At 44.1% G+C, this 22,894-nt stretch overlaps 2 protein-coding genes across 4 annotated transcripts in view; one reads left to right on the top strand and one right to left on the bottom strand.

The window, feature by feature from the left end:
- LOC128881747 (GPI mannosyltransferase 2) overlaps positions 1–22,894 on the top strand; it is a 113,986-nt gene that overhangs the window by 52,027 nt on the left and 39,065 nt on the right. The window lies entirely within an intron of this gene.
- LOC128881731 (uncharacterized) overlaps positions 1–22,894 on the bottom strand; it is a 125,662-nt gene that overhangs the window by 43,844 nt on the left and 58,924 nt on the right. The window lies entirely within an intron of this gene.

Here is a 22,894-nt window from a genome sequence, read left to right on the forward strand (position 1 = left end):
ACCAACCCCAAAACGTCGCCGTCATACTTAAGTACAGTTATGACGGTTACGGTCATCGAACCGCTCCACTCTCGATTTTACTAGGAGAATTCACTCTCGGCGAATGGCACGTAACTTGTGCTGAATTTCCATTGGCGGGCGATGCGAGCGTGCGCGTGTGCGCGCGATCGATGCGCACGAGCGATCGCAAAACGGCCTTGCTCGATCGCCGCAGACTGGTTACCGTATACACGATCCGAGTTGCATGCTGGGCCTTAAATTTCACTCCAGCAAATCTCCCATTTCGCTCGCATTAACGATTAACGGCTTCGACGATTGTTTATCGACAGATCGGCCCCGGCCGACCGTGACGTTCTTAATCTCGCTCGGTGGCCACCCCGGGCTTGTTTTCGCTTATGTAGGTATTCGCTAAGGAAACTGTGATTTATTTCGTTTTTTTTTATGCCTTTATACGAACCGGTAACGATTTCTGCGGCTATTGGCGCTCTAATTTTCTAGCAGATTGGATCTTTAGCGAGTGTCTACTGCGGACCTGGCTAAACAAAATTGTTTATTATATGTCGAAAGCTTAATTACTCTAGACACTGTGATAACTTTACATCTTAACTTTACGACACGGCTTCGTGGTAATTCTCTAGGTTGAATAGGCGAACTTACGACATTCCTCTCGCTACATCTTTAGCACGACTCCATAAGGAAAATAGCCCGAAGGTGTACACGACATGTGTCAACCGCGTATGACAAGTTTGCGAGCAACCTCGTGAATACTCGCAACCATAACGAGCCACATACCGACTCCACGTTGTGTTTTGTCCAACGAATCCCGCATTCTGTCTAGCTGTTATGTTCTAACTCCCCGCCAGCGGAAATAAGGTCGCACGTATCTGATCGGGGACCACTTGCACCGTTTAAATCACTTTTTCCGCGACTTATTCGACCGCTGAAGGCAAACATTCTTCGAAACGGTATCAATCACGTCAGCGTTACGAGTTCGGGCAGCGTAACAACTTTAATTCGAGGAATGTTTGTTCACTTCCTTCGCTAGTCGGTAAATAGCTAAATTATTATGTCAAGTCCTATTGGCCACGGATCCGTGACGGCATAGCGTTAACTAGGAAAGAAACTCGGGCGGTTCGGTAAATTAGTTTCTTTTTAACGCTGATTCATAACGCGAATGGCGATTTTTGTTTGCGACCTCGTTCGTTTAGAAAGTTGGGCCAGTGCATTGCGATTCGGTACCGGTTCGAGTTCGTTGCGCTTTATAACTCCAACCTGCTGTCGATATACCATTGCCACCTTTCTTGCTTGTCAGTCTCGTAGATTATAGTCATTTTCGTGGAGTAATTTTACTGCTTTGAGCTTGCACTTGCCCAAGTGCTAGAGTTTGTGTAGTTTGGATCAGGAACCCATCTGATCTCTATCTTTATCAACAGAGTCTTTTGCATTACCGATTAAACACCCTGCACTGCCAACAGGATGCTCTACATGATCGACAGACTACTCTACATTATCAATTCATTAACAAGAGTACCACAATCAGTCCCGTATATCGAAATCCTAGTACATTTCTTCTCGCAAACTTCCTCTTCCTACCACGATATGTTCCATGTCCAGATATTAATTGAATGATCGACGGTATCCTTCAGCTTCCAACATACGACTACTTCCAAACGCAAGAAAAATGATATACGACTCGATACAGGAAATCTGTCTAAGGCTTATCGATTTATTTGCATACCAGTCTCCTGCGCTCGTGGATCGCTTCGGTCAGAATCCGTGATCTGTAGCGCATGCGCGCAAAACATGGGACGAGCGAGTAAATAAACGCCGACGTAAGTAAGAGCACGATCATAATTGCATCCGTTTAATTCGCGCGACGATACGCTGCCCCGCGAGGAAATACGCGTTTTCGCTTATCCGTGAAACCGTTCGCGTCTCGTCGTCGGATTTTTCATCGTTCATGGGCGATCGGCCGGTAATCGATACCATTAAGCGCACAGCTCTCGCGTATTACAGCGCGACGATAATGTATCCCCCAACTTGACCACCCTGCAAGGAATCGCGAATAATTATATTTTCCATAGCCGGTGATAATTACAGAATACCACCTGGGTGATAAAACGAAACAGAGGTAGGAGGGGAAACGGTGGCGTAGGGTGGGGAAGGTCAGGGGCGGATCCAGCGTAAGACTAACGAAGCTTCTGCCCTCAAGGGCTACTCGTTCATTTTTTAGCTTGTGCAATTTTAATTTATGTAATTTTACATTGGATACTAGAATATTCTACAGAAAGCTGATCAAAATGAAGTTTTATTTTTTTTTGGTAGAGATTCGTGAGTTTCATTGAGGGGGTTTTATTTTAGATACGTGTTTGTCCCTTTTTGTTTTAGCCAATTATTTTTATTTGTTTCTTTACGTAGATTATCTGTATATCTCTTCTACATATGTCAAAACTCTGTGTACATTGAAAACCTGGTAACCACATCGACTCGTCCCAGTATAATAACTTCCATTTCCTTTAACACTCATCACATCCTTAATGCCCAAACAGCACGAACTATACCTCCTTTAATATAAATCAAATCTTTAATGCCCAATAGCACGGTCATTCGCAACCTACCAACCGTGGACCGATAAATAAACACGTACAATCTTATTATTTAATGTATATCTCTCTGGTCCGCTTGAGCAATTAGCTTCGGGTCTCGACGGATCTTAGATCCGCCACTGCGGGAGGGGGATAAATATCGCGAGGGAGGCTCCGCCAAGGGGAGTGTAACCGAGTGGTGAGGCACATCGATGCGGACCCTCTGGTAAGATAGTGCCTACCTGAGGAAAAACAAGTGACAGGCGTTGTTAATTGGCAGCCTCTAGATGGCAATTAAGATTAATAACAAGCTAGCAATCGTCGGCCCGCCGATGGTCGGCGCGCGTGTACGCACGCACGCACGCGGGGATTCCCACATGCTAGCGACGACGACTCGGTGTAGCGTTCAGATGTGCTCGGATGCGAGGGGCTGCAGAAAGCTAGGAGACAGGTAACCTCCCCGATAACAATATCATACACGCGAACCCCGTGCCTGCAGCCGGACATACGAACGGATATACTAATGAGATGAAGCGTACGATCGATTTTTTATGATTGAAAATCATTTTATTTTTTAAACAAGGAGGGTGCTAACGTTTGTGTTATATACGGAGGGTGCTAACAGAGAAAAGCTTTTTACTGAGTTTGATTTTCAATCCCTTGATTCCTACGACGAAATTTGTTAATTTTTCATCCCCTTAACCCTTTGCGCTCGAAAGGTGGGTCTCAGTCACATCATAATGTGATGCTATCGAGGGGTGACTCTCGGTTCCGTTCGAGAATCGTCTGGACTCGTCCCAACAACATGTTCAGCTTCCCCGGCACAATTCGAATAAAAAAACAGAATTGAATTGGCTCTTCAAACCAACTTATGCAAGGTTTTACATCTTCTTCTTTACCTGCCCTGACCTGCATCAAGGATCCTGGACCGTGGGCACGCGTCAAGCGAGTATACCGTGCAGGAGAAAAAAGATCGTATATCATTCACGCTACAAGCTTGTTCGACGGCGGATGTTACCGATATCGGGGCTGATAACACTTAGAAAAGAAACGTTTACAATGTGGGACGACGGTAGGGTCCGTATCTTTATTAGTTCTCTGTTTGAGCGTGTCTACCTATTAGTGAATCTTCAAACGCAGAAAAAAAATATATGAGGAGAATGAAGTTGATTGAATGTTTATTAATTTGTAAAATATATAAGCAATGGAAATATGGAATGATACGAGGTGCCCTTTCTGTGCACTTCTTTTTCTCAGAATGTAATTGGCAACAAAAATTTGTGCCTGACTAGAACCACGATAAATAAATATTCCACAATCTTCGTATTTTGTACACTACTCATGCATAGAGGTGTAAGAAACTTAATAAACCATAAATTGCAACTTAAACATGTTATTATACTTGTAAAATAGAGAAAGTGAACGTACAAATGAATTATGCTCGAGACCAACAAAAATAATAAATGATACGTGTAATAGGAATAAATAGAGCGGGTCTAGAGCTCGAGAAGATGATCTTCGGTTTTAGTACTTAACGATGCTTCCCACCTTTCCCTTGACGAGCCTAAATCGTTTCGTCGTCGTCTTCGTTATTGGGCCTAGAAGCTTCCTGGTTCGTGATCTTCTATGACAAAGCTGCCTTAAGGATATTATTTATTGGCGGAGCCGTAATAAAGCGCGACGGAGCGTTCGCTTTCAAAATCACTCTCACCTGGGGATCGTTCGCCTTGAAAGGGGCCTGTTCACCTGTCCACCTGTCTCGATTTCAGACCACCGAAAATGGACATGTACAGCTCTTTGTCTCCCATTTTGGCCACGGTTGGTGCCTCTTTTCATGGCGATTTCAAAACCGTGCCGAGGTCAGCCTTTAATCGATCCATGGGCAAGTCTCCAGAAAATCCTTTTGGAACGTCCGATCAAGATAAAGGACTCGGCATTTTTTTGGACACTCGAGCGGACACTGACGAGTTACTTTGTTGCGTAACAATTTCAGGAACCTTCCTCTATGATTGAGAATATTTGTTTTGTTTGAATAATTAATGTCTTTCAGTTTGCTCTTGAATCACAAAAAAGAAAACAACGTGTTTGTTTACTCTCGAGATTCTGAATCTTAATAAATTGATAGTCATTCTCATTATAAGTTGTGAATATACAAAAGGCTACACTTTACGTAGAGAAAATGTATGTAATGTGTATGTATAGGGTGAACCACTAGAGACTGCCACTCAAAATCACTTTTTTTTTATTTTGGAAGCAGATGTCTAACACAAGAAGCTCTGTAGAGGTATCATTTTTGGTACAGCATAAATTTATAGATATCACGGTGTTCTTTCTTAAACGGAGCCATGTTTCTCGTATACAACATACCGATTTCTTAATCTTTGATAGAAATTTTGGAATAAATTAATTTCTTGTATGGAAGTTTTATAGTGACACATCACGATATAATAATGTAATTCAATTCTCAGTTATCGAAATGATAGACCACCACTATTCGAAAGTATGAAAAAGTTTGTAGACATGTAACGCTCGGGAAAAGTAATCGAGTTCCATGAAAATTCTCTTCAGGATCTGGTTAAACTGTTCGGGATTGATTGATCTCGCGCCATTCGGCCCCAACTTGACAATATTACACGCGCCACATAAAATAAGGAAGAGTGTAATTTAGAGGAATAAAGAAAATCGCGAAATCCGAGAGCTACTAACGACGCGTATGGAAAACTGGCCGCGGCGTAAGTAGGATACGGCACACCGTAATGGCCGGCTCGGGCGCAATAATAATGATCGATCGTTGCATAATCAATAGGTTACGCAATTTGCCCCGATAATCGCGGTGAACCATGAATGACGAGCACACGAGCATCGTCTAACGATCCCTAATTATCCGAGGGTCCCGTGGCCAGGCGCCGGTCAGAGGTAGATTCTAACCCAGATGTAAATTTATGTCGGCCATGCCTCGTTAATGCTTGAGTTGCAAGTATCGCTACGCTCTGTATCGTGTTCTCGTGACTGCTATATTAAACGTTCTGAGGTAAAAGAAAGCGAAGGGCGGAATCCTGAGCGAAACAAAAGCCTCAATCAGCGGACCTTAACCCTGTCGAGTGTTTATGGGATTTGGCAGAAGAAAAGGCGTTTTTTATGGGACAGGGTAGTATTAGGGATCGAAGAAGTGTCCATTCGACGGCTGGTAGATCTTTTACGCTTCGTGATTTATGACTAAATTGCAGATTTTATGCATCTATAATATGATAGAAACGAATATGATAAACATATGTTAGACATAGGTACACACCTGTACAAAGCGAACTATTAATATTGTTGTCATAATTAATAGAATCTATTATGTATATTTTTTTATATTATTATAATCATAAATATGTAAAATCTGCATTTATTTATAACACGTAGGTGACGTTTTTACCTGGTTAAAACGATAGAGTCTATGATAACTCGATAAGATTGTTGCAATTGTTACATCGACTCGCCGTATTATACTTTTTCAAACACACCGAGGGAGCAAATTGCACAACGAAATTGTTTCATTTCCAAATAAAGCGGACGGCAAACGTCGTATCTAAATCCTACGTGTACCCACTCGAGTGTCTACCTGCCTCGGGCTTATATAAGACCACGTTTATGCATTCTATCACGCCCGTATCCTGCACATGAGGACAAGCGTAAGCTACATTGTATCATCTGAGATGAGGACGGTGAGGATCCCCGAGTGTTTAAGAAAATATTCTCTTTTACTCAAATTCGGAATAATCCAATCTTCTGCTTATCTATTAATTCGATATATTTGTTGCTATTCATACGACGTGGTATAAAATTTAAGCCTATCTCCATACCTAATTCCAGTCCACATTCTGCCTTCTTACCCCTAATATATATAATGGACTTCAGAGAACCCCCAACATCTAGACACCTCGAATTTCATCGATTTTAATAACCAGACGTGTGTAACAGTCCACAAAGTTTTCGATTCAGAAATATATAACGAAAACCCACGCGAGAAGCTACAGTTGTGCCATCGTTTCGTTCGTCAAGCTTTCTTTTCGCGGCAGTGGAACAGGTTGACATTTGGGGGAAGGGGTACGTTTCGCAACCCGGTCCCGTCCAGGTGAAACGGTTTCGGGAAACGAGAGGAGCACGCCTGGTTGCGCAACCAATCAACCGGATTTCGCAACGTGTTTAACATTAAAGGCTCCCGTGGCCGCGACAAGGGGGAGCGTGGGCACGCAAAAGTATACCGATATATTTCGTGGGGCCCACGCGCGCTCGCGAACGGCATTCCATTCGCGATGGAGCCTCGGTCAGCCTCGACAGACAAGTTGATGCCCACGTACTCGCACAGACGAACGAATACGAACAGCTGTCAAACACGAGAAACCGATGGGAAACCTGGGGAAGTGTTACGATCGGGATCGGCTGGGGGACGTCGTGGACGCGACCTACTTTGAAATTTTCGCTGCACGTTCGCTGCGAGCCCGTCCTTGAGAGAACGCGTTATTTTTCATGCATCCGCGACGTTTGACAGGTAGTTTGACGGTACTTTCTCTCGTAATTCCTCGGCGTTTACGAAATATGAATTCAGTGGACCGCGTGGAACTGAGTGCGCTCGAATTGCAGTGGCTTGTTTCGGTGGCTCGTCGAGATCTGCGTAAACGAAGGAGAAATGAGGACGAATCAGTCTCGAGACGGACAGGTAATCGATGATGTTTAAGTTTAAGTATTTAACACGTTGTCACCGTGAAATTTGTGAACATTTCTACGAAAATGAAATTGTATTTTTTGGGTAACGTATGTCGTGGTATTTATTTTTATATCGTTATCGAAGTTCGTGAACCCTAAACAAATTTATTTTCATTAACATCTGATCTTCAAAATTATGTTATTTAGTTTCACGGTTAAAAGTTTAGTTTTACAGTTAAAATGTATGATTCGCTTGGTCGAGCTTTGTTTGCATATGTCATGACTTGTATATATGTAGATACTATATGATAATATATATTACTATTGGTTAGTTTAAGGTACTCACTCATAGAGAGGGCAGGTTTGGTCAGGAATAGTAATGTCAGCTTTTCTCACTCACCTGTAACAAAAAAAATAAACATTCCTTGTCAATAAATCGTTTAGTGGTACACGAGAAACGTCGACACCGAAAAGAATCGAATAATTATTAAACTATTGTGTTCTCGACGGTCTATTGGGTTTCATGTCACATTGATCGTTACGTGTCCCCTCGATTTCCGGTTATCGCGTAATCGCTATTACGTGACGGTTCCCTCCGGCTACAGAGAGACACGAGAGCAGACGCTGGTTTCGCGTTATGCGCAGTTCCAACAGTTTCTCAAATTTCCATTAAGTCATACATAATAAAGACGACACAAGGAAAGTGTGAACGGTATACCTCTAGAAAAAACAGTTTCCTATGTATGTTTCAATATATTTTCCACGGTCGCGTTTTAAATTTTATTTGTTCTTTCTATACAGTTCAATTTTTCTTTAGTCCACGTGTGGACCCCAGTTTGACGCCATGACAGTCTAAAACATTTGTGTACCTGTGACGAATTATTCTCAAAGTAATACCCCCTTAATCCTAACCTCAAGCAACAAGATTCTCTCTCACCTGGTATATTCACCTCCAACTTTAACAATACTATTAAAGAAACCCTGTTCAACTCCAGGAAACGCTTACTCCAGCACCGAAACGTACATTTGTATGGTAACTTTCTCTAGAAAGTAAGAACGGAACACTTATCGTACAGTTTTCCCCCATAAATCAATGTAAACACACTCCCTTGATGGAATCCGACGACAAAACGACCGGTTGGTTGACGCGTTGATCCGATTGAACGGACTTTATACGCGTCAGCTACCGCGACAAACTCATTGTTAATGATCTACATTCGATCGCGTGCACACAGGGGAATCGTCGTAATTCATTCGCGATAGAATGTTACTTTTAAATCGTCGGGTTTGTTCGACTTGTACAGTCGGCGTATAATCCGTCGCATTATGCAGCAACGGTTTTGCATTATCCAATCTCTCCGCCGTGTGGGCTCGATGATTTATCGAGCAGTGGACGTGCCAATTAATCGCATTGTATATTTCATGCACGTTGGATAGGCCGAAATCATTGGGGACGTGTAGTGAAAAGTTTGTGCGTTACACGTTCGAGATTCGTTCAAGTTCTGAGCAGCTGTCGACAATGAGTAATGGGCTTTTTGGTTAAATAGTGTAAAGATATGGCTTTCAGCTCGAAAATCCGTGTTGAAACAAATAAGATGGGATTCGAGTAACCTGGTCCTGATACTTGAGTAATAGTGAACGTTGATAGTACAATTTAATCTGGTATGACATTTTGGCTACTCTTTTTTCAATTTCAATGCCACATCATTTTTATATCATTCTATGACATCCGTGATGACCCAGATTGGTCAGGTTTAGGAACGGAAGAGGTAGAGGGTTGGTACGGCCTGCTCTTGCCTGTTTCGCAGGAACACTTTCCGAACCAACCACCAAAGCCGACTTTTCCCTACCATTTTCCTTTCTCTTGACAGCCAAGCGAAATTTCTATTATAGACGGTAGAGCACGTTCCTGTGATCCCGCATTCCACGTTGGCCGCTCGAAAATCGAGGCGTGGCCTCCCCGCGGAATTCCTCGAATCGCTCCGACCTCTGTATCAGGATCTTGTCATCGAGGCTGGCGATGCGATGACCAAGAAAATCGGAGCGCAGGAATCCGCCATCCGAGCCATCGACAGATACGTTTCTCGGCCGCGGAGGAAAGTCCTCCGCCGATTTGCATAATGAGAAATTATGCGTGCGCCTGCGGAAAGCGTGACACGCATAGACGACGCGCACACCAGCGTAATCGTTATTGGTTATTTACATCGGCGTCGAATCGAGCGCGCCGCGTGAATTACTTGGCGAATTCTGCAACAAGCTGTAATTACAAGGGTTTACGCCGATAGGTCCCGAGGATAGGGATGAGTCATGAACGAGGCGGGAGGACGTGGGAAATTATAGGGAATATACGCCGATTTTCGATTATTCCTCGTTAGGAGTCCGCCTACCGATGGATCGTAAAGCGAGCCGCGCCACTACCGATCCTCCGCGTCCAAAGCTTTTAATTCGTCGAATTAAAACACCCTTTACTCTGGAAAATTATAAATTCATGGGGTAGAGAATCGTTCTTTGGAGTTTTTTAGTCCCACAAGTCCAAACTTGTTTCCAAGAGTCTTCCAACTTGTCTCTGGTTCGTTTCTATTAGATCCCATGAGTTTATATTCGTTTGTATCGTTTGCAATGGTTACAAGTTTCTGTTAGATTCAGACTCACCCACATTTGATGAGTCCCATTTTCTCAAACTCCTTTCAATGCGACCTAATTCTGTCTTTTAACTTGTCCTACAACTCGAAGACTCCCTCGACTTCTCTCCACCTGGCACACGCTCTCAGTGCGCACGTGAGATCCCATTCGTGAGCACACGTGAACGCTGGGAAATTGCAAAACATTGCACGGGTTTCCCAACGAACTCGATTAAAGAAAAAAACTAACTCGCTCGCAACCGTGCAGCAACGATATCTCTGTTAATTGCGATCGTTTAGTCGCACGATGTTACCACGTGATAGCGATTATTGATTGGCCGGCTGGGATACGCGGGGTAATTAAATACCACTGTCGGCAGACGGCATAAGGTCGATGTTTCATCCAGGGTGTGTTGACCGACTGCAGAGTCGCAACCCGTTTCGCCTAATGGCTGGCTATTCTCCTTACTTCCAAGCTTTGCCGCGGAAGATAATTGAACGAGATACTCCACGCTTTCGTACACGAATCTGCTCGAAAAACTAGTTGCTAGTGGCAGCGTTAACATTAGTCATCTCGGAGTCATCTTTTGTCGGGATCTCGCGGGGGATTGAGAAAAGCGAAGATGAAAATGCGTTTGCGCCCGTGGTGCGAGCAACGTCGGTTACCAGGGAGTAACTTTCTTTATCAAACCGATTCAATTATGTATCGAGCACGATCCATACTTATTTAACGTCCGCGCGAATGTATCGATGCGTGTCAGTTACGAGCGGAATAGCGTAGCATCGATATTACTCGTTATTCTTTCGTGACAGATCTATTTGGTAACGTCGGCTCTTCATCGTCTACTTATTGGATTACGTTCATTATACTCGGTACATTCGAATCGATAGCATCGAGGGTTACTTGGTTTGCACGGCATATCGATCGGAATTTAGATCGGATAGCTGAGAGTAACGAGGGTTTGACACCTGTCGGTTCATCTTATTATAAGCGTTTCTCTATCAAATTGTACGAATACCATCTGTACATATCCGTGGTACGATAACCTGTCGAACTCGACAGCTTTGGATCCTCGGAATGTTCGATAAGGTAATATTAACCTAATTATAGCATAGGACGTAGATGGGTTGGGATTCGATAGAGACTCTTGACAAATGAGGCCTGGGAAAAACAGCCCCAGAACCGATAGCAGCTGATAAAAACAATTACAAACTCGTCAAATCCGATAGGTGTAAGTAGAGAGCTCGTGGGACCTTGATCAAGTTTGAAGAGGGAAAAGATAGGAACTCCACCATTTTGAGTCACTTCCACCCTTTTTGGGAGACCCTACTGGTAAAATGAGTCACTCGGTGCATCGTGCATGTCTAATTCTAATCTCTTTCCTATTGGAATCTTTCCCCCTCCCCTTGATATTCATCTCACCTCCTTCATACTTTTCGCTTTTACTTCATTTAGTTTTATAGAACTGAATTGCTAAATCGATATGCCGAACCAATCTCGTAAAGTTACCTAGTATCTTTCCTCAGTGATCAGTATAGCATTAAATAACATGCTCATCGCGTCACTGCTGCAAATACCATTCGAGAGAATTAAGTCAAGTATATAATATACAAGTGCGTAAATAAGGATCAGGAATTTTTGTTCAGCAACTACATCATTCGAATCGCGCGGCGATTACGAACAGGATATCGTATTCGCCTCAATAAAAGAGATAAAAGTTGACATTTCAATCCAGGAAAGCATTAAACGGCACAATTATTTCAGCCGTTTCGTGCCGTTTAACGCGATGTTGGATACTCGTAATAACGTGCTAGTTATTCTCGGATCATTGCGCCTATAGGCTGACGTAACGAACCCGTCCGATTTCCATAGCCGTCGCCGTGTCAGGTTCTGTTTCCGCGAGCAATGAGAAGAAATTACGCATTTTTCATCGGTGTCCAATTAGTCGCTGAAACGACCTCGGTTCGCGAGTGCGGTCTTTGTCGCGTGAAAGGTGTCTTGCGTGACGGAAAGTCGATCGTGGATCCGTGGTGATTATAGACATAGCGATGGTCCAGAAGGGCTATTTTTTTTTTTATGAAAAGTCTGATCAATTTTTTAACCTCATCACCATGCAGTGTAAGGTCCACAAAATAATTCTGGAGACACTAACGCCGTCAGCTGAAAAACGGGTCACTCAAGTGCCGACTGTGCGCAAGGTAGATGCGCAGAAGACTGTAGCGTGTAGCAGTGAAAAGTAGAATTTCTATTTAGAGTTCTAGAAATTTGACAGTTTTGAAAATTTGGAAACTGAAATTATAAAAATATAGTAAACAGTGGATTGTAAGAGTCCAACTATAGAATTTCGAAAGTTTAGCTAACCTGACTTTAAACGATCCACAGAAGTTTACTATTTAATATTTTTGAAGATTCATTGCATTTTAGTTTCACGTTTGCGATTCGCCATTCCCTTTTGAGAAGAACGATGTTGACGTCGTAGTCAACTCACGTCGGGTGCTTTTATGGAAATGCAAATTTGTCCGGTGAAAGGCTTAATTTATGTAGATGATAACTGGTGTAATTTACGGTGGGCCATTATCGAATCGGAACAGGCTATAATAAGATCGCTGGAAATTATATCATATAATTTAATTAAGTCGCGTATCGTTAAGTTCGAGACTCGCGGCTTGACGTAATGAGACCACTCTAAGGGTGTTTAATTTGTCGAGATCGCATCTTGAAGGAGATTCACGCGTGCATAATCGCGTAATTACAGGCCTATTTTCTGAGAGTTCTAATGCAACGATCCGTGACGAACGCGCCATTATGAACACTTGTTTTTTTTTTAATCCCATGGCCTATGAATGAGAGCAGGATAACTTTGTCCTCGATGCAAAAATTAAATCATAGATGAATAGAAATTTGTATTGAACCAGAATTCAATTTAAATGTGAATTACATTTTCATTCAAATTTATTTTATATTTGTCACTAAACAATGAACATAATCCATCGTTTATGAGAGGTTAAGGTTCGATGCACTTTATCCATAGGTTTTTACAACATTGTAAACGATGAATAATAAGTTTCAAAAAATCTTGAAAAAACTTTTGTAATGACTGGCCAAGCTGTCATTGTGATGAACTAATACTATGTTCGAGAATAAACTTGAGTTTCCTACAAATCATAAGTTGACTGTATATATTTAAAACGAAAAAGAAGAAAATTAGCAGGTGCAACATTCGCAATGTGTCGATGCAAGTTATCGAGAGCAATTACCAGAGATCCGCCAGCATCTGATCGATTACTGCTTCTATGTAGCTTTAATTGGACGCAATTTTAATACTGAAACAGAAAAAATGAAGCCCGATATGATTGATTGTTCCGACGATGTAAATTCATTCGTGAAGCTCATACTTGCAGTAGAGATAAACGTTACAACTTTGACGTGTTATATATTACAAACTAATTCGAAATCAGGAAAATGATGACTTAAACCCATCCTAATTTGACGTAGGCTACGACATGTTGCAATTTCATTAACATCCGATTCTCCGATCTTTTAGAAAAACATCGAGTTGTCGTGGACGAATTCTTCCAAAAGTCTCCAAACATCTCAACTTTGACGTCCCGTATACTATAAACTAATCCGAAACGAGACAAATGATGACTTAAACCTCCCCTAATACGATCTAAACCACGGCATATTTCAATCCCACCAACGTCCCTAACCTCCATCCTAAGAAAATTCGAGGAAATCGCCGCGAGTTCCTCCAAAGCTAACCTTCCATCGAAAATGAACTTTTAATCGTCGAGCGCATCCCAGCCTACACGTCCTTCGACGAAACACCTGACCGTTCTCGCTACCTAGCCCCGCCTCGTTTGAAAAACTCGAGCGTGGCAACGAACAATCAACGGGAACAGCACTTGCTCGCGCTCGTCGAGGCAACACTATTAATTACCGTTAATCGTGGCAATTAATCGTCCCGCGCTCATGCCATCGCGCTATGAATTACTATGTTGCGGGCCGTGTAGCCGTAATTCACTGTCGGCGTCGTACGAGTTATCGTTTCTTATCGAGAGGAGCCGGTGTTCCCGTGCTGCTCCTCTCGTCATTCGTCCTTCCCCAGGAAATCCTCCAGGGGTTCGGCTCGCGGTGCGAAAACGGTGGCTCGCATAAATTGCGTCGTTAACGCTGCTTTTGCGCAAGCGTCCTCTAGCCAAGGATCGCGGGCCTGATTTTCCGTCTCGATAGCGCCGTCGACACGTCGAAAGGAAAAGTTGTCCCAGGGTAAATCGAGCGTTCCGGCTGGCTTGCGACGGATGACGTCCGAACCGCGGCACCGTGTTACGTGAAAACTCGAGCGAACTTCTCAAGGAGTTCCAGTGACTGCGCGGAACAGGTAATTCGTGTCTGGGCCCGACCTGTCGCGGGACGTAGGAACGCAGAAACGGCCTTCTGGGGCCGGCCGCGCAGATAGCGCAGGAATGAAGCGGGAGTGGAAATAAAAAGGGAGTACAGCGGCGAGTAGAGGGAGAAATGCTGGGAGATAGGGTAGACGAGGTGTGCAAAGGTGGTATTTAACCCCTTCAGACCTGAATTATTTTTTGTCTCGTAGTAATGTAATTTCATTTTTAGAGTTAACTTGGATTAAAATTAGAATAGAAAAAGGAATCCTAATAGTGTAGTTTTCGAGGAAAGCTTTCTTGATTTTTATTTGTGCAGAAATAAGGACATTCGCCCTAAACGATAGTGCCCCGTAATCCCACTTCGTAATCTCAACAAAGAAGAATTCAGATTCACGTGAAGGTAAGGAAAATCACACAGGGCAAAAAAAAAGGAATGAGACAGCGTGGAAAAGGCGAACGGGAGCGAAGAAAACGTGGGATTCGCGAGGAGGGAAGAAGAACCGAAGGACTCGCGCCGCGGAAAAAGAGAGCGCGGTGGAGTAAATGTCAACAGTTAATTGCGAGTACGCGGACTAATGTATGCGTTCTTACTAGAATGGACTCTCCGGAGAGCTAATTCACGGCGTACACGTTGGAAGTTGCCCGCAGAGTATTGCCACTGTAAATCAGTCGACAGAAGCTTTACAAGGCGGCTGCGGTTGTACACATGGTGTTTAATTAAACCATTATTCGCCAGTTGAACGCAGAGTGCTGTCCGAATGACGAAACGCCGATAAGTAAATGCGCGTTTGCGCCATAATTAGTGCGTGGATCTTGGCGTCGCTCTCTGGGAGGACTTGACGCAAACGCTGCGGCTCGCTACACTTTTGAACCGATATCTTTCTGTTTCGAGTTTCAAAGTTTCGAACCAATTCTAGTTTTGGCTCTTCATGTGGATAAAAGTCAGTATAAGTGCTCCGTAAACCGTCAACAGAAAAAGTATAAATGAAATTGAGAAATTTAAGTACTCCTGTGCGTAAATAATTCAGTACTCGTTAATTAAGTTTCCAAGAAGGAAGCACTGACCGAAAGGCGACCGTTTCCTAGCAACAATAAATTTTTCCTATTGTCGTATATTCGTAGAACTAATGACAGCCACCTGTTTCGAACTTCCACGAACTGGTTATTCCCAGTGGAATTATTATTCCCTCCTTCCGCGTGTTGCATTAAGAGACACTCGGTATCAGAGATACAAGGAATACGGAAGTGGCAACAAGTTCACGTTCAACACCGGCCGTTCCTGGTTTCTGCTCGAAGGCACAAAGGAGATGGTTCCCTCTTTGGAAACCGTGCGGTACGCCTTATCTCCCCGGCCACGGTGCATTTTCTATCGGTTTATCAAGCGCCTCTAATCGTTGGGGGATAATAAACTTGGTTGCTCATTAAAGGAACGATAATCCGCTCGTACGGGGGCCCTTTCCGCTGCTCGTGATTCAAACGTCAAACTATTTTCAATCAGCCCGACCATCGGAGATTAATGGGGATCCGCGGAGAGGAGTGGTTTCTTTCTAAACTTCTAAATACCACCGTGAATATAGACTTATGGAATAGCAATCGCTGAATCCAAAGATTTAGCGGGAAATGAGTGGCGTTAGGGGAACAAAGGTCATACGGAGTGGGCTGAGATCGAGATTGCTTGGATTTCGAGGCATTGTTTCGTTCGAAATTTAATGGATTATTGACCGAAATTGAGGAAACCTTGCTAGGAGCCTAGGATTAGGTCACCGAATAATAAAAATCCTGTCTAAGAGACGTGGAAATTCAAAATCATCCTGTTTCGATGCTTTTGGAATCTGATAAACATATTCTTCCTTCTGTCAATGAATCAGAGAAATCATATAAGCTTTGACATACATGTTTTGCAGGGAGAGGAAGAGATCAGTCCTAGGTTAAGGTGAACGTAGCACCTCGAGTAGGGGGAATGAGAACAGCATCGAGTAATTTTTTCTCAATCGCAGGCCTCGAATGGTGAAAAATATCTGAGGAAATACGTCTTGCATTTCCTTCCTCAACTTCTTCTGCTTCGGGCGATACTAATAATTGCAAATTGTTTAAATTTATCAGAAGCTGAAGTCTCAAATAAGGCCACGGAGTAATGTGCACCCGATCAAATAAATAATTCCACACTTTCTCCAAATTTCTATTCCACGTTATTAGGATTTCATTTGAACCAATAAGTCTGACGAATCGCTGTGTGCGCAGAGGCTCTCTCTTTCTCTCCGTCTGTATTAGAAGCAGTTCTCCTTCTTCTTGACCTTTCCGCTGGCACGAATGCTCGCGGAGCATCCAATTCGTCCCCAGAAGCTTTCGCTTCTCTCTCCTATCCTCTCGTGTTTTTCATTTTCCATGCGACGGCGCGACTTGATTGGTAATTTGTCGCAATTGCTTTCTACCGCGCACCTGGCTTTGAATTATCGTCACGGATGCGCTTCTATCGATATACGCGGTGTATCGCGTTGCTGGACATCATTTCACTTCAATAACGCTTTGAAATCTAGCGTGAGTTTAAAGTAGCACACACGAATTCAGAAGAAAAATTCGCAGCCACTGATTGAGCAGGCTACAGGTGTTTGTGCATTAACAAGTGTCCCCAAAATTATTTCAACCCACGAACTAACGGTCCATCGCTCCGTTATCCTCAAAAAAAAAAAAGAATTCCAAAGAATTCATCATCTCGATCTACCTATGTCGACATTCTGAATGAAATGCTCCCTGGTAGCAAAGCACGGAGGTCACCGTTCGATCCCGAAGGGGCCACGTTCCGCATCCGGAAGCTTAAGGCAAGTTCGAACTGCAATAACTCGACTCGTGAAAGCCTCGAGGATCTCGGAACGGAACACATGTTTATAGGAACTTTCTTCACTACTGAACTTTCCGTGTCTCGAGGCCACCGTTTGAGTTATGTCCACACGTTGCAGTAGGTGCACGCCGTATATATGGTAAACAATGGCGTGCAGTTATTATCCCGTTTTAAATCCCGACGCAGGAGACAACCGTAGATAATAATAGAAAGTTCGCGTCGTGTCACGGTGAGCATTCGCCTCGAAGCGACGCGAAGGTGACTTTGATATTACAACTATGACGAAAGAAAGCGCTTTATCGTCTCGCAGGGGCCGGAATTGTACAGAGAAATCAGCGAAATACAGTTGTTACGCGATCGCATGATGCGGGGGAATTAAAATTCACAACGGGGAGAACGTTTGAATTGCTTCCGCTGACTGCGATGGAATTTCACCCTACAGCGATCGGTTGGCATAAGTCGGGGATTATTTAGACAGGACGAATTGGATTCGAAGCGCCGCGGTCTTGGTTCGCGTTCCTGCAGGGGTACTGGGGAAATCCTATGTGTTACAGTGACTCTAGTAAAACAACATCGGTAAACTTCGAAAGCGATACCTATTATTGTTTCGAGACCCTATGAATGATTTTCCTAGGTCTTCTGACTTCAGGGTTGTCTTTACTAAATTCTAGACAGATCCACTTGTCTTTTTAAAATAAAAATTGTACATCGTACTAAAATAACACCAAAGTGAATGTTAAATAAATAACGATGGCGTCGAAGGCTGGATTGTTTTATATTAATTGTATTAAATTTCGTAGATCGCGAGGAACGATAGGGCAGAGGTGTAGCGTTCTTTTCATTCCATACAGGGCAACCTTGCGGAGAAACATATCACGTGGGTGTATAACCGAGACGAGCTCTCGACTCTTGAGACGCAATATTCAGAGTTGGGCGAGGTCGTGGTAGGTCGTTCGGTCCATACAACGCTCGATGCGAGATAAAGGTGCTCTCATACGAAACCGAGAGGCACGAACATAATCTCAATTTATAAACCGTCTCGGGAACGGCATTCTTTGGTAAAGGTAAGAGTCATGCAGAACCTGTCTTCTAATTGCGATACAACGGAGCAGGCCGCCTACAACGCGCGCAAATATTTAGCTGTTCGATTCGACATGGCCGCACCATATGGGAACTGTAAAATTTTTATTTGAATTCTTGAACACATCCCTCCTCCCCTCTTTGATTAGAAATATCGATTTTGATGAAACTTGGCATACGGGGGTTTCTGGGGTCGCCGATTCCAAATCCACCCTCAGAATTTCGAAATTCAAAATGCGAAAAGTGAGTTCGAGCGACCGCATGCCAATCTCCCGTGAAAGACTCACCCAGTATGTCGGGCAGAGAATTCCATCGGGGGATCGTGCACCTAACTTCAGCCACGCCAGGACAATCGCGTACGGCTATCACGCATGAGTACGGGGAACGACAAATTCTCGGGCAGTAGGCGGGATCGGTCGTTACGTCGATGGTGCATCGTATTCTTGCAGACGCGAGTCTTGTGTATGCGCGTTGAGTCTCCTGGTGCACGCCTCCGCGTGAATCGCGAGTATCCGACGAGTACCAACGTCGCTCCAAACTAAAGTCTTCTCCTCCTTGTTGTTTCTCTTGGCACTGAGTGTTTCCAGGTATGCGACAGGTCTGCATAGCGCGCACACGCGACGAGTTCAGTGGGTTAACGACTATTTTACCCTCCATCGAACTCGAATTTTCTTCTTTGGAGGACGCTTGTCTAGGTCGACGAAGGAATTCGTGATTCTCTGATCTAAATCTTCCTTTTCGAAAAGCATCAAACACGTCAGAGCGAGTATCTCCACAGACCCACCCTTATCCATAAAACAGTTCCGAAAGGCGTATCGCGAGGATTACGAAACGTGCGACGAACGGTAGCGGCGGAACCCTGGTTTACACCGTGTTAAACACGGTATTTATTACCCGCGGAGTGCAGCGTAAACGTAACCTTATAAACCAGCGAGAATTATGCATCGTGGCCGATGATTATCGACAGCTCGAACCGAGTGCCCGTAATCGTGTTCGCGGACAACCGAGATCGTAAAAAGTGTCCCGTTTCGTTTATCCGTTCGGTCCAAGTCGTGTACAGCACGGGGAACTCGAACGATTGCTCAACCCGATGCCTCGTGGACGTGGCGCGGCTGTGGCGGTGCCAAGGGAGCCGGGGAACGGGGCCGTAGAACGAACGACACGTGAACGGCTCGCCTTTCCATATTATTTATCTCTGGCCGCTTTATTAACGTCCTTCCTCCGCGGCTTATTAAATAAAGCAATTCCCTCCGCGGGTGACCTCTGACCTCGGCGCAGATCCTGCAGAGATATCGGTTTCGTTTTCACCGTGACGCAGTGGTACGCGGCGCGAACCACGGGCACACGCCTTTACGCCCGTGTGGGGTTTCACGTACGTACGACGATTAATTCGTGTCCGTGGGTTCGTTACGCGTTTGCTTGCTCCGCGGCTCGCTAGAGAGGATGATGGTACGGTAACTCGTGGTGGAAGCATGATTATATTACGTGTAACTCGAAGGTGCGGATTTACGAGCCACGCTCGCGTTAATCCTTAACGTGTTTATCTTAGCTTTTTAGAGGAGGATCGCAGTCGGATCGCGCTGCGCGTAGAAAGTCGCCAGACTCGCGATGCGGAAGGTTCGGGTTCGGCTCGATATGGCTGCCGTTCGGCTCGTTTCTTGATGGACAACCGATGATTTATTTTAGTTAGAGTAAAGAATTCTTGAAGTAAAGATCTGAGGAATAGTTAGACAGAGTCACTCTGTTCAGTCCATTTCCCCGAACAGTTGCATCTTCTTTTAAAAATAGAATATTATAAAAATTCTTCTTCTTACAAAAACGTACATTACATCTCCCAAGAATGATAAAGCTCCACAGAACCAAGCACCAGAATTCAATCTCGCAAGATCAAATCCTCCAAAAATTCCTTCGTGTGAAATCCTCGTTAAACGTCCGTATAACAAACGTACCCCTAGGTATCCAGAAGCGAGCACCGCCTCTGCATCGCGTACAGTGCCAGTTGCTCATCAGCACTCGTATTTCCAGCATCGCATTTGCGTATCGCAGCGATCATTGAGACGTATGGTACGGGGCAGGATCACGCGGTAAACGGTATGCATCGGTACCGACACGTACACCTAGCACCGTTTATGGTGTCAGTGAGCGGTGCCGTGCCCGGCGTTATACCGCAGGTGAAGGCAATATTGAAAGTACGGTCCCGTTTTGTTTGCCGCGAATTTGTACCGTGTGAACGGGCGAGTCAAGTGTTTTGGTGCGCGATCCATGCAGGTTCGATCGCCGCGTACCGGCTCGGGCGCTAACGACTTTTCACATGGGGTGCAAACCTACGTGCCGCGGGATCGATTACGAAAATCTACAGAGGTCCGCGCAGGTGCAACGAGATGAATAGATACACTCGCGGGTGAAGGTAAAATTAGAGACGGAAAGATAGGCGTGCGGTTGCTCAATAATAATCTGACGTCGCTCGCTCGATTAGTGGTTCGCAAGGATTGCAACTACAGCGATGGGCATAACTATAGCACCATATTCTTAACCCTTTCAGACCTTGCGTCCATAAGTGACGACGCAACATTTAAAAATTAAATGCTCTTATTTGTGCACATGAATAAAGACCAGTTTTCGCGGTGAAAACTGCTACAAGAATTCTGGAATTTTCATTTCCGCTAATAGCACTTAATTTTTATTATTATCTGCTATCACATTAACATCATCAATTCTCGAGACTTTTATTTTGTCACATCGTCAGCTTCGAAGTCCTTTTCGAAAAAATTGTACATCGTTGGGGGCCTAAGCGAACTCCTTAGAGGAATAAATGAGAGTGAAAATAGAGTTAAGATGAGCCCGCGATCACGGTAAATTATCCTCGGGAATAATGCTTAATAACTCGCGCGGTTTTTGCACCGTATAAATCCGCGTCAAGCTCAAGGTTCCGCGTATTCGTTTATTTCGCTGGAAACGAGGGATAATGTCTATTCATGCATAATGCGGGCAACGCGCGCGTTTCGCGATGTTACCCGTGTACTAAAAATGGAACGGCCCTCTCGTTGAGGCCGAGCCTCTCGCAACGCTGAATGTAGGTGAACGGGAATGAACACGAAAACGCTGCCCTGCCGCACTGTTCGCGTACGACGTCGGTTAATTAACTGAAATTAATTCACTCGGTTTTTTCAGAAGCGCGTGATGCATGGGTTATGCGAGCGATAAATTACGTAAGAAATCTTATTCAGACTAATTAATTACTTAAACAAATTCATGCAGCGCTATATCGCGCGAAACGATGAGGCTCCGCTCCATTCGTGATTCACCTTCATTAATTTACATCTAAATATGGTGTAAGTTCGAGCAACTACCCCATCCGGGGGGATGAGTAATCGCCCGATGTCGCGGATTTTTCTTAGATCGTTCGTTCGCGTTGGTAAATTGAAATCTCGCGTCCAACGGCGATTTTTCCGTCGACCCCTTGCCTTTCGTTTCATCGACGAACGAGGCAAGGATGTCTTGGTCAACTAAGGACAGTTGGAAATAGCAACCTCTTGCTGAATTAATCCCGTGTCACTTGTCTACGCTTGGGTTGAGCTAAGCATACTTAATCCTTTATTAAGTAGCTTAGAGTGGATCTGGAGATGCTACACGTAAGCCTCCTGTTGGCATCCGCTGAGCCTGCACAGTCACTTTTACTTTGTAAATGTTGGTAGATTGCATGTACGTTATCGGGACAGTGTTATTGATTCGAACTCGGTAGCAACTTGCTTGAGTACCAGAGAATCCAGTTTTCTGTGCCACCGAGCATAAGCCGAGTGGCAAAGTAAACTCGAACGAGGTTGTTATTCACTGGAGGTGATTATTTAAGCATTAAGAAACACTTATTATGTGCTTTGAGTCGTCTTCCGAAGATAATTTAAGAAAATTACCATGGTGGTCTAATTTAAATGATATTCCATTTAAACTTACGGGTACTTCATTAGTCAACAATCGTAATTTTGATCTTTCAAGCTTTCTCTGTTGGGAATATTACAATTTTAGAAACTTAACTAAGTGGTCCAATTTAAACAATTCTCCCCGGATCGATGGATTTACCAACAACCGTAATGTTGGCTTTGAAGTCATTCCTACGTTAGTTTCGTTCTCCCGTTTCCAATTGCCAACAGCAAAGAAGCCAGCAAAACAATACGCGAAATGAGTCGTGAACGAAGAAGGAAGCTCGTAAATCACGTGACTGTAATTTCCATTACATATGAGAAAGGAATACGCTCGGTAAGAATCGGATAGACTCCCCGTGAAATCTATTTCAGCGACGTCGAAGGGAATGAAAGGCTAATAACAAAGAAAACTCCGAGTATACAAAGTCGTGGTGTCCTTGGAGCGTCCACCGAGGACGTGTGACAAATGACTCGCGGGAACGGGCGTTTTAAGTGTTAATTCTTTTCGCCCGTGTCTGACCTCGAACGGACACGACTACTTTCGATAGGGTGACGTCTCCGAAGACTCGAATCTACAACGGGGCAATATTTCACGTGGTTAAACGAGTTTGTTTCAAATTTTTGCCACGGATCCTTATTTACGACGTCTGAAAAATACACCGTGCGTTTCTTTCCAGTAATGGCCGCGGCAGGTTTTTAATTCTGGAACGGTATTTCATTTCTCTGACGTTGGTAAGGAGAACTGCGAATAAAGACGACTGGGGAAAT

This window comes from Hylaeus volcanicus, chromosome 1 (genome assembly GCF_026283585.1).
Source record: "Hylaeus volcanicus isolate JK05 chromosome 1, UHH_iyHylVolc1.0_haploid, whole genome shotgun sequence".
Taxonomy (NCBI): domain Eukaryota; kingdom Metazoa; phylum Arthropoda; class Insecta; order Hymenoptera; family Colletidae; genus Hylaeus; species Hylaeus volcanicus.